Source organism: Melanerpes formicivorus, unplaced genomic scaffold (assembly GCF_026170545.1).
Source record: "Melanerpes formicivorus ecotype bairdi unplaced genomic scaffold, bMelFor1.0.p_v2 SCAF_402, whole genome shotgun sequence".
NCBI classification, from domain to species: Eukaryota; Metazoa; Chordata; class Aves; order Piciformes; family Picidae; genus Melanerpes; species Melanerpes formicivorus.
Window position 1 is genome coordinate 137,501 of NW_027142754.1, and position 7,500 is coordinate 145,000.

Below are 7,500 nucleotides of genomic sequence, written 5' to 3' on the forward strand. Positions count from 1 at the left end.
TTTCTCTGCCCCCGTGCCCCACCGGGCAAACTTCGCTTCGGGGGTTCCACACTTCGGCAGTGGCCGGCGCCAGCCACTCGTCAACTTTTTTTCTTTTCCCCGCTTTCGTTGCCGAGCCCGGGCTGGGCTCCGGCTCACGGACGAGCGAAACCCATCCAACACCGCTGAGGGTGCGCCAGCGGCCGCTCCAAACCGCCGCGCCTTTGTTCGGCCCCGCGGGTCCCCTCTCTGACCCGGGCGAAAGCCACCGAGAAGCCAGACGGACCCCTGCCCAGCCGCCTGGCGGGTGGCTTGGAGCAGCCGCTCGGCAGCGCTGCCCTGGGAGTGCTCGGCGTCGCTTGTTCCCTCATATACGGAACTGGAGGGCCGTCAGCTCCGCGAGCGCACAACCAGCCGACCTCCGCCCAGCGGCAGGTCGCAGAAATCACGCCGGCTTGTACGATGACGTAGGCGGAGGCAGAGCGCAACAGCGACCCCTTGGCGACAAGCGCGATCTCCGCGGAGAGCACGTCTACTCGCCGAGGGAGAGCACGTCTACTCGCCGAGGGAGAGCACGTCTACTCGCCGAGGGAGAGCACGTCTACTCGCCCAGGGAGAGCACGTCTACTCGCCCAGGGAGAGCACGTCTACTCGCCCAGGGAGAGCACGTCTACTCGCCCAGGGAGAGCACGTCTACTCGCCCAGGGAGAGCACGTCTACTCGCCCAGGGAGAGCACGTCTACTCGCCCAGGGAGAGCACGTCTACTCGCCCAGGGAGAGCACGTCTACTCGCCGAGGGAGAGCACGTCTACTCGCCCAGGGAGAGCACGTCTACTCGCCCAGGGAGAGCACGTCTACTCGCCGAGGGAGAGCACGTCTACTCGCCGAGGGAGAGCACGTCTACTCGCCGAGGGAGAGCACGTCTACTCGCCGAGGGAGAGCACGTCTACTCGCCGAGGGAGAGCACGTCTACCTCCCGCCTGAGGGAGAGCACGGGGGGGGGGGGGACAAAGACAGGCGGCAGCAGCTTCGGTGAACGTCACCCGGGAGGCGACCGGGGCTGTCCCGGGGCAGTCCCGGGAAGCCGGCGTCCGACACAGGGAACCGTCAGCTGCCGGACCGGGGCGAATCCCCGCGGCCACGGCAGGGGTGGGGGCTCGAAGACAGCCGGCAGCCGCTTCGGTGAACGTCACCCGGGAGGAGACTGGGGCCCTCCCGGGACCGTCCCGGGAAGACGACGTTCGGCACGAGATCCCGGCCGCGGCCGGACCGGCTCGAAGCCTCGCGGTCCCGGCAGCAGCCGGAGCCGCTCGCCGCCTCGGGCTCCCGGCCCCCTACAGATCCGGCGACTCGTTCGCGGGCGGCGGGGGGAGGCAGTGGAGGGGGTGCGGGGAGAAGCGGCAGCGGAGGCGGAGGGGGGGGGGGCTCGAAGACAGCCGGCAGCCGCTTCGGTGAACGTCACCCAGGAGGCGATCGGGGCCGTCCCGGGGCCGTCCCGGGATGCCGGCTTCCGGCACGGGGGTCCCGGCCGCGGCCGGACCGGCTCGTATCCCCGCGGCTCCGGCAGGGGGGGGGGGGGCTCGAAGACAGCCGGCAGTCGCCTCGGTGAACGTCACCCGGCCGGCGACCGCGGCCGTTCCGGGGCCGTCCCGGGAAGCCTGCGACAGGCACGGGGTCCCAGCCGCGGCCGGACCGACTCGAAGCCCCGCGGCCCCGGCACGGGGGAGGCCCAAAGACTGGCGGCAGCCGCTTCGCTGAACGTCACCCGGCCGGCGACCGGGGCCGTCCCGGGGCCGTCCCGGGATGCCGGCATCCGGCACGGGGTCCCGGCCGCGGCCGGAGCGGCTCGAATCCCCGCGGTCCCGGCAGCAGCCGGAGCCGCTCGCCGTTCGGGCTCCCGGCACCCTACGGATCCGGCGACTCGTTCGCCGGCGGCGGGGGGAGGCAGTGAAGGAGGTGCGGGCAGAAGCGGCAGCGGAGGCGGAGGGGGGGGGGGGCTCGAAGACAGCCGGCAGCCGCTTCGGAGAACGTCACCCGGCCGGCGACCGCGGCCGTTCCGGGGCCGTCCCGGGAAGCCTGCGACAGGCACGGGGTCCCGGCCTCGGCCGGACCCGCACTGGGTGCCGCCGCCTCGGGCTCTCGGGACGGTATGGATCCGCCGACTCGTTCGCCGGCGGCGGGGGGAGGCAGTGGAGGGGGTGCGGGGAGAAGCGGCAGCGGAGGCGGAGGGGGGGGGGGGCTCGAAGACAGCCGGCAGCCGCTTCGGTGAACGTCACCCGGCCGGCGACCGGGGCCGTCCCGGGGCCGTCCGGGGATGCCGGCTTCCGGCACGGGGTCCCGGCCGCGGCCGGACCGGCTCGAATCCCCGCGGTCCCGGCAGCAGCCGGAGCCGCTCGCCGTTCGGGCTCCCGGCACCCTACAGATCCGGCGACTCGTTCGCGGGCGGCGGGGGGAGGCAGTGGAGGGGGTGCGGGCAGAAGCGGCCGCGGAGGCGGAGGGGGGGGGGGGGCTCGAAGACAGCCGGCAGCCGCTTCGGTGAACGTCACCCGGGAGGCGACCGGGACCGGCCCGGGAAGCCATCGTCCGGCCCCGGATCCCGGCCGCGGCCGGACCGGCTCGAAGCCCCGCGGCCCCGGCACGGGGGAGGCCCAAAGACTGGCGGCAGCCGCTTCGCTGAACGTCACCCGGCCGGCGACCGGGGCCGTCCCGGGGCCGTCCCGGGATGCCGGCTTCCGGCACGGGGTCCCGGCCGCGGCCGGACCGGCTCGAATCCCCGCGGTCCCGGCAGCAGCCGGAGCCGCTCGCCGTTCGGGCTCCCGGCACCCTACGGATCCGCCGACTCGTTCGCCGGCGGCGGGGGGAGGCAGTGGAGGGGGTGCGGGCAGAAGCGGCAGCGGAGGCGGAGGGGGGGGGGCTCGAAGACAGCCGGCAGCCGCTTCGGTGAACGTCACCCGGCCGGCGACCGGGGCCGTCCCGGGGCCGTCCGGGGATGCCGGCTTCCGGCACGGGGTCCCGGCCGCGGCCGGAGCGGCTCGAATCCCCGCGGTCCCGGCAGCAGCCGGAGCCGCTCGCCGTTCGGGCTCCCGGCACCCTACAGATCCGGCGACTCGTTCGCCGGCGGCGGGGGGAGGCAGTGGAGGGGGTGCGGGGAGAAGCGGCAGCGGAGGCGGAGGGGGGGGGGGGGCTCGAAGACAGCCGGCAGCCGCTTCGGTGAACGTCACCCGGCCGGCGACCGGGGCCGTCCCGGGGCCGTCCGGGGATGCCGGCTTCCGGCACGGGGTCCCGGCCGCGGCCGGAGCGGCTCGAATCCCCGCGGTCCCGGCAGCAGCCGGAGCCGCTCGCCGTTCGGGCTCCCGGCACCCTACAGATCCGGCGACTCGTTCGCCGGCGGCGGGGGGAGGCAGTGGAGGGGGTGCGGGGAGAAGCGGCAGCGGAGGCGGAGGGGGGGGGGGGCTCGAAGACAGCCGGCAGCCGCTTCGGTGAACGTCACCCGGGAGGCGACCGGGACCGGCCCGGGAAGCCATCGTCCGGCCCGGGATCCCGGCCGCGGCCGGACCGGCTCGAATCCCCGCGGCCCCGGCACGGGGGAGGCCCAAAGACTGGCGGCAGCCGCTTCGCTGAACGTCACCCGGCCGGCGACCGGGGCCGTCCCGGGGCCGTCCCGGGATGCCGGCTTCCGGCACGGGGTCCCGGCCGCGGCCGGACCGGCTCGAATCCCCCCGGTCCCGGCAGCAGCCGGAGCCGCTCGCCGTTCGGGCTCCCGGCACCCTACGGATCCGGCGACTCGTTCGCCGGCGGCGGGGGGAGGCAGTGGAGGCGGTGCGGGGAGAAGCGGCAGCGGAGGCGGAGGGGGGGCGGGGGGGACGATAGTGGCGGGGGGCGGGGGGTGCTCGAAGGCAGCCGGCAGCCGGTTCGGTGAACATTCGCCGGGGCGGGGGGGCGACCTGTCCGTGCCCGGGGCAGCCCCGGGAAGCCGGCAGCCAGCACGGGGTCCCGGCAGCACCTGTTCCCTGCCCTGGGACTTGCCGTGCCCGGCGGCCGGTTGCCGGGTGGGGGGGAGCGATGAGAGGCGGGGCGCAGCGGCCGGGGCAGCGCCGGGCCGCAGCGGGGGGCTGGGCGGGTGGGGTAGGCGTCGAGCGGCAAGCCCTCGGCTGCAGCGAATGTTCGGCGGTGCGGGGCGGGGGGGGACGGGACGACACGTTGGGGGCGCCGAGTCCGAGCCACCCCCGGCCCCAGGGGCGGCCGGAGGGGGAGGCCGGTGCCTGGCCCTGGGAGATGCTGGGCGCCGGATGGCCGAGGGTGCGTCAGAAGCCGCCCGAGCGGTCGAGCAGGTCCTCCAGAAAGGCCTAGGGTGGCTTCGAGGGCCCCGGGAGCAGTCGAGGGAGGCCTCCAGGCAGGTCTGGAGTGGATGGGAGGCCTTCCAAAGCAGACAAGGGAGCCTGCAGAGCGTGCGGGGGAGGCTTCTGGTGCGGCCTGGGGTGGGACGGAAGCCTGCAGAGCGTGCGGGGGAGGCTTCTGGTGCGGCCTGGGGTGGCTGAGAAGCCTGCAGAGCGTGCGGGAGAGGCTTCTGTTGGGGCCTGGGGTGGCTGAGAAGCCTGCAGAGCGTGCGGGGGAGGCTTCTGCTGCGGCCTGGGGTGGCTGAGAAGCCTGCAGAGCGTGCGGGGGAGGCTTCTGCTGCGGCCTGGGGTGGCTGAGAAGCCTGCAGAGCGTGCGGGGGAGGCTTCTGCTGCGGCCTGGGGTGGCTGAGAAGCCTGCAGAGCGTGCGGGGGAGGCTTCTGGTGCGGCCTGGGGTGGGACGGAAGCCTGCAGAGCGTGCGGGGGAGGCTTCTGGTGCGGCCTGGGGTGGGACGGAAGCCTGCAGAGCGTGCGGGGGAGGCTTCTGGTGCGGCCTGGGGTGGGTCGGAAGCCTGCAGAGCGTGCGGGAGAGGCTTCTGCTGCGGCCTGGGGTGGGTCGGAAGCCTGCAGAGCGTGCGGGAGAGGCTTCTGTTGGGGCCTGGGGTGGCTGAGAAGCCTGCAGAGCGTGCGGGGGAGGCTTCTGCTGCGGCCTGGGGATGGCTGAGAAGCCTGCAGAGCGTGCGGGGGAGGCTTCTGCTGCGGCCTGGGGTGGCTGAGAAGCCTGCAGAGCGTGCGGGGGAGGCTTCTGGTGCGGCCTGGGGTGGCTGAGAAGCCTGCAGAGCGTGCGGGGGAGGCTTCTGGTGCGGCCTGGGGTGGGACGGAAGCCTGCAGAGCGTGCGGGGGAGGCTTCTGGTGCGGCCTGGGGTGGGTCGGAAGCCTGCAGAGCGTGCGGGAGAGGCTTCTGTTGGGGCCTGGGGTGGCTGAGAAGCCTGCAGAGCGTGCGGGGGAGGCTTCTGCTGCGGCCTGGGGTGGCTGAGAAGCCTGCAGAGCGTGCGGGGGAGGCTTCTGCTGCGGCCTGGGGTGGCTGAGAAGCCTGCAGAGCGTGCGGGGGAGGCTTCTGCTGCGGCCTGGGGTGGCTGAGAAGCCTGCAGAGCGTGCGGGGGAGGCTTCTGGTGCGGCCTGGGGTGGCTGAGAAGCCTGCAGAGCGTGCGGGGGAGGCTTCTGGTGCGGCCTGGGGTGGCTGAGAAGCCTGCAGAGCGTGCGGGGGAGGCTTCTGGTGCGGCCTGGGGTGGGACGGAAGCCTGCAGAGCATGCGGGGGAGGCTTCTGGTGCGGCCTGGGGTGGGACGGAAGCCTGCAGAGCGTGCGGGGGAGGCTTCTGGTGCGGCCTGGGGTGGGTCGGAAGCCTGCAGAGCGTGCGGGAGAGGCTTCTGCTGCGGCCTGGGGTGGGTGGGAAGCCTGCAGAGCGTGCGGGGGAGGCTTCTGGTGCGGCCTGGGGTGGCTGAGAAGCCTGAAGAGCGTGCGGGGGAGGCTTCTGGTGCGGCCTGGGGTGGCTGAGAAGCCTGAAGAGCGTGCGGGAGAGGCTTCTGGTGCGGCCTGGGGTGGCTGAGAAGCCTGCAGAGCGTGCGGGGGAGGCTTCTGGTGCGGCCTGGGGTGGCTGAGAAGCCTGAAGAGCGTGCGGGAGAGGCTTCTGCTGCGGCCTGGGGTGGCTGAGAAGCCTGCAGGGCGTGCGGGAGAGGCTTCTGCTGCGGCCTGGGGTGGCTGAGAAGCCTGCAGAGCGTGCGGGAGAGGCTTCTGGTGCGGCCTGGGGTGGGTCGGAAGCCTGCAGAGCGTGCGGGAGAGGCTTCTGCTGCGGCCTGGGGTGGGTCGGAAGCCTGCAGAGCGTGCGGGGGAGGCTTCTGCTGCGGCCTGGGGTCTCTGGGTGGCCTCTAGAGAGGTGCAAAAGACCCTCTGGGTTGGGCTGGGGTGGCTCTTGGACCCCTGCCACACAGTGGAGAGCGGCCTCCGGCCCGCCACCTGTGTCCCTGTGTGCCTGAGTGCCTGTGTCCCTGTGTCCCTGTGTCCCTGAGTGCCTGAGTGCCTGAGTGCCTGTGTCCCTGTGTCCCTGTGTCCCTGTGTCCCTGTGTGCCTGAGTGCCTGTGTCCCTGTGTCCCTGTGTCCCTGTGTCCCTGAGTGCCTGAGTGCCTGAGTGCCTGTGTCCCTGTGTCCTTGTGTCCCTGTGTCCCTGTGTCCCTGTGTGCCTGAGTGCCTGTGTCCCTGTGTCCCTGTCTGTGTACCTGTGTGCGAGAGTGTCCGGCACGCCACCCAGCGGCGGCGGGCAAGCAGGTAGGCGGGTGGGCGGGCCGGCGAGGGCCAGTGTGAGTTTGGGGGGTGGGAGGGGAGGCGGCAGCTGGAAGCGTCAGAGGAGGGGGCGTGGCTCCGGCTGGCCCCGGGAGCAGGTTCCCGGGACCGGGACCGGCTGGACCCGGCGAGTGGTTGATCCCGGGGCGGGGGGCAGAGGCGGCGGGAAGCGGCAGCTGCGTGTGCGGCGGGGGGGTGGAGGGCGAACCGCGGCGGGAAGCGGATGCTTCAGAGCAGGTTACGGGGGCGGGGACGGACGACACCACCTGTCCCCGCCCCGGGACGGGCTGGACCCGGCGCCCTGGACCCGGCGCCGTGTACCCGCCGCCGCCCCCGCCGCCGCCCCCCTCCGCCACCCCGGGACCCCGACGTTTTTTGGCGCCCGCGCCTTTTTTTGCTCCCCGCCTGCCCGCGCTGCCCCGGGCCCTCCCCCGGGGCGGGGCGGGAGGGAGGGAGGGACGGACGGACGGGTAGCCGGGGATCTCCGAGCGCGCGCCACCAGACCGAGGCGGGTCCCGGCGGCGGCGGCGGCGGCGGCAGCAGCAAGCGACGGCGGGGGGGGCAGGCTAGGGAGAGAGGGGGAGCGGCATGCGGTAGGGCTGGGGGGTTTGTTTCGGGGGGGAGGGGTGGGGGGGGGGTGGCAGCGGTCAGCGAGAGCGGGGAGAGGGGGAGCGGCATGCGGTAGGGCTGGGGTGTTTTTGGGGTGGGGGCGTTGGGGGGATTAGCGGGCGGGCGGGCAGCCCAGCCAAGCGGCAAGCCGGGGGGCGGGCGAGGGCGGCTTTAGGGCCGGAGGAGCGGAGCGCAACCTCCCCCGTGCAGGCTACAGCGTGGAGAGCAGCAAGTTTTT